Source organism: Rutidosis leptorrhynchoides, chromosome 8 (genome assembly GCF_046630445.1).
Source record: "Rutidosis leptorrhynchoides isolate AG116_Rl617_1_P2 chromosome 8, CSIRO_AGI_Rlap_v1, whole genome shotgun sequence".
In the NCBI taxonomy this organism is placed as follows: domain Eukaryota; kingdom Viridiplantae; phylum Streptophyta; class Magnoliopsida; order Asterales; family Asteraceae; genus Rutidosis; species Rutidosis leptorrhynchoides.
In genome coordinates, this window is record NC_092340.1 from 284,207,700 (window position 1) to 284,213,194 (window position 5,495).

Consider the following 5,495-nt stretch of genomic DNA (forward strand, 5'->3'; position numbering starts at 1 on the left):
GTTTCATTATTTCATAGAAACTTGAAAATATTTTTCTCTAAACTCTCTCAATCGATTTACATATATATATTTACTCCGTATTATTTCAAGATATTATTAGTATACATAAAATATTACGGCGGAGTGCTGTCCGAGTGAATTCGAAATTGTTTTTCGAGTAGGATAGGATTAAGGAAATTATGGGTTATAGCTATGGAGGTGATTGAGTATGGTTCATGGGTATGCTCGTGAGGTCAATACAGTGTTTATCATTTCCGTTGCATCTACGTACCTTTCTTGCAATATTGAATCTCAATATTGATACGTGAGTACTCATAATTTAACTTTTACATAATAATAGTGTATCCCTGACTAGTGCTCGTGTATTTAGGATTATGCATGCTTGTACTTTTGATATTGCCCTTAGACAGGTTAGGTTGAATCTTGAATTAGTTACACTTGCGGTTGAGATAAGGTATAAGATATGCATGTTCTTGGAAAGCTAGCGAAAAATTAAGAAATTTTCCTTTAGATATCGAATGGTTTCGATGAACGGATTAGAAGTTATAATCAATTGAATTTTTGATATTTTTATTAAAAATGATTATTATTATCGTCGTTTTTATCGTCGTTCTAGTTTTATCTTATTATTATCATTATTATTATCTTTATCAATAAAAGGGATTTATCATTAAAAATTGTTAATTTTTTTATTATTACTATCGTTATTATCGTTAAAGTTATAATTAGTATTATTATTATTATCCAATTATTATTATTATTATTATTATTATTATTATTATTATTATTATTAGTATTATTATTATTATTATTATTATTAGTATTATTATTATTATCATTATTAATATATATATCATTATTTAAAAATGGTTATTGTTATTGTTATTATTATTATTACTATATTATCATTAAGATAATTATTAGTATTATCGTTAATAATGTTATAGTAACTATCATTATTAATATTAGTGTAATTAAAACAAATATTTGTAGCACCTAATTATTTTGATTACTATTATTATCATTATTATGAACACGATATAAAAGACGATTAAAAACTATTAAACGAAATGATTAGGAAATAATGAGTAAGAGTATCATGATGAAATTAAAATATTATAAGATATTGATTTTGATAAAATTATCGTTCTTATTATTTTTATCATTACTATTATTATTAAAAGTATCGTTAGTATTAAAACTATCATTTTAACAAAAATTATCATTTTAATAGAAATGTCATTGTTACTATAAAATATCATTATTATTATTATTATTTTAAATAGAATTATTATTTTAAAGATAATATTAAAAATTATCGTAAATATTAAAGTTATCATAATTAGAATTATCGTTTTATCATAATGTCATCTTAGTAATTATAAATATTGATATTTTTATAATAATAATTATTATTACAAAATAATACAACTTTTACTTACTATCATTATAGATATTACTTTATCAAATAAATATGTGATACAAACATATTTTACTACGTGTAATAACTTACTTTAATAATACCTATCATATTATCTTTATGATATTAAATGAACCCTATAAATTTTATTAATTAATATATATAAAAGTATATTTTATTATATAAATTTAATATAAAATTTTATTTATTAATAAATAAATTATATTATTTACTCTAATAAATCTTTTAAAAATATTTAAAAATATAAAACGACGATATTTAAACTATATATTAATCATGTATAGATTTTTGGAAATTATTTTGAGTCAAATTTACTTTTGTTGACTTTTGCATATTAGTCTCGAGCATTAGGATTGTGGTACACTATGACTTGACCTAATTTGTTAGACAAATATTGACCAACACATAAATATATATAATTAATTTAGGTTCGTGAATCTGAGGCCAATCTTGCATTTGTTCAATGACATTATATGTATTTTTACTACGAAATACAGTATGGTGAGTTTCATTTGCCTTTTTACCCTTTACGTTTTTGGGCTGAGAATACATGCAATGTTTAAATAACTGTTTTTTGCAATATTTATATGCGTGAGTTCATTTGCTCCCTTTTTACATCATTACATTTTTGGGCTGAGAATACATGCAAATGCTTTATTAACTGTTTTACAATATTTATATGCGTGAGTTTCATTTGCCTTTTTACCCTTTACGTTTTTGGGCTGAGAATACATGCAATGTTTAAATAACTGTTTTTTGCAATATTTATATGCGTGAGTTCATTTGCTCCCTTTTTACATCATTACATTTTTGGGCTGAGAATACATGCAAATGCTTTATTAACTGTTTTACAATATTTATATGCGTGAGTTTCATTTGATTCCCTTTTACCCTTTATATTTTTGGGACTGAGAATACATGCGCTTTTATAAATGTTTGACGAAATAGACACAAGTAATTGAAACTACATTCTATGGTTGAATTATCGAAATCGAATATGCCCCTTTTTATTAAAGTCTGGTAATCTAAGAATTAGGGAACAGACACCCTAATTGACGCGAATCCTAAAGATAGATCTATTGGGCCTAACAAACCCCATCCAAAGTACCGGATGCTTTAGTACTTCGAAATATATATCATGTCCGAAGGAGGATCCTAGAATGATAGGGGATATTCTTATATGTATCTAGTTAATGTCGATTACCAGGTGTTCACCATATAAATGATTATTTTTGTCTCTATGCATGGGACGTATATTTATGAGAACTGGAAATGAAATTCTTGTGGTCTATTAAAATGATGGAAATAAATGATTATGATAAACTAATGAACTCACCAACCTTTTGGTTGACACTTTAAAGCATGTTTGTTCTCAGGTGTTAAAGAAATCTTCCGCTGTGAATTTGCTCATTTTAAAGATATTACTTGGAGTCTTTCATAGCATATTTCGAAGAAAGTTGCATTCGAGTCATTGAGTTCATCAAAGATTATTATTAAATCAATTTATAGTTGGATAGTGGATATTATGAAATGGTATGCATGCCTGTCAATTTTCGATGTAAAGAAAGTTTGTCTTTTAAAAACGAATGCAATGTTTGTAAAATGTATCATATAGAGGTCAAATACCTCGCAATGTAATCAACTATTGTGAATCATTTATAATGTATATGAACGGGTCCTTTCAGTTGGTATCAGAGCGGTGGTCTTAGCGAACCAGGTCTGCATTAGTGTGTCTAACTGATAAGTCGATAGGATGCATTAGTGAGGCTGGACTTCGACCGTGTCTGCATGTCAAAAGTTTTGCTTATCATTTTGTGTCGAAAATTAACTACTTATCATCCTCAGGAAATTACCTGCTTAACATTTTTAGTCTAAGACACGTCTTGCTGCATTGTTTGCATGAATAGTGTATAGACAAAAATTCATATCTTAGCATATCTGCTAAATCATATCTTATCGTATCTGTTACTTTAAACTTTGCCTGACATATCCCGCAAAGTCCTCCGTAATCTACGAAATCTTTTGATCTATATATATATATATATATATATATATATATATATATATATATATATATATATATATATATATATATATATATATATATATATATATATATATATATATATATATATATATATATATATTCTATGTAATTAGAATACCATCCGTTAGCCAAAATCATTTCATATCAAAAAAAAAAATCCTTTATCCAATCGTACGAAATGGAATTCGTCATCAGTTCAAGTCACTCAGATTCTGAAATGGAATCCCGTTCAAGCTCCGAAAGCAGTGTGACCGGAATTGATCAACCAATCAGTCATCACCTATTCTGGATGAATTGGGGATGGGTTCGTAGCCTCCTTAATCATTGGAGACATGAAGAAGGTGATCCCTTCCATCCACCACATTGCCCTCTTGACGAAGAACCTGAAGCACTTACCGGCGAACCTATCCGAAACACCATTTTCTAGCTCATTTCCAGAGTATCTCATCACGATTATATATTACATCAAATTTTAGATTTTATTTATCCGCTCGTCCGAACCGATAATCACCCCGGTGTAATAGAAGAAGTCAACGAGCTTCGCGCTCGGGTAGTGGCTTTGGAGAATATGGTGCAGAGATTACAAACACCAGCAGCAGCATCAGCAGCATAACCAGTACCACCATCATCAATGCCAACAGTACCATTACCACCTCCAACCACAACCGCGTCGTAAACCTCAACTTCACAATCTGTCCCACGAGCATCAACGTCATACGCACCATAGATACCAAGGAGTACCAACAACAATAACTGACGAAGTATTAATTCATAACTTCATTGGAGAAACATTCCGCGGCGATTATGTAATCTCTAAAGTCTTAGAGATTATCTAATTTAGCCCTAACCATAAATCAGTTAAGCGAACCAAAATGATAGAAGGAAGAGTAGAAACCCTGACAAAAATGGTGTGTGATTAACAAGCTAAACTTGCTTTACCAACAGCATCAATAGTACCGTCAGCGTTACCAGCATCGTCAGTACAGTCAACATCCGAATCAACAACACCGATAACATCACAAACTCCGTCAGTTCAAGAATCACTGTGGACATCATTACGAATCAATAACGTGTATATTGTATCAACGAGTTATGAAGAATTAACTCATTCCCTCTGAAGAAATTATATGTATTATATATATATATATATATATATATATATATATATATATATATATATATATATATATATATATATATATATATATATATATATATATATATATATATATATATATATATATATATATATATATTGAAATAAATCTTTCCGTGCTAAGCTATTGTGTGTGAATCTTAACTACTCGGTTAATTCATATTACAAATATGCAATAATGTACGTCCTTCGTCCGCAACTTAATCAGCGTTAACTACAATCTCTGTCGCAATTCAACAAATTCCAATTCATAATAAATCAAGTATATATTTGATTTTACACTTTCATCATCGATGTACCCGAAACTTTTCAGATAACATCATTCGTACTTTGCGAAATTCACAAGAATTCCACGAACCAAACATCATACATCAACAAATAACGAAGTATTTATTCATAATTTCAATGTCATTAAAGAAATATTGCGTAAAAGTTATGTACTTTTTAAAGCCTTTAGGGATTATTCAATTCTAGTTTCAACCGTAAATCAAATGAGTTTAATTTAACATTAACTCATTAAATCTATGTTACATCTGAAGAAAATATACATATATATATTTTCATAAAGACTGTAATAAAATTCTTTTATACAAAATATTAATTGTGAAAAAAATTTTAACGGGTAGTTAATACCCGAGAGATATATAAATTCACAATTAATATGTTACATTCTTCAAATCTGATTCAGCAAATCATCCATTATACTCCCTACTTTCACAACAATATACATTCTTTTATAGAAATCAAAACAATCATACTCATTCAAAATTTAATTACATATTCTGATTTTGAAATCTCAAAATTCAACTTGAGATATGACTAAAATCATCACTCTTAGATCCTTACATCTT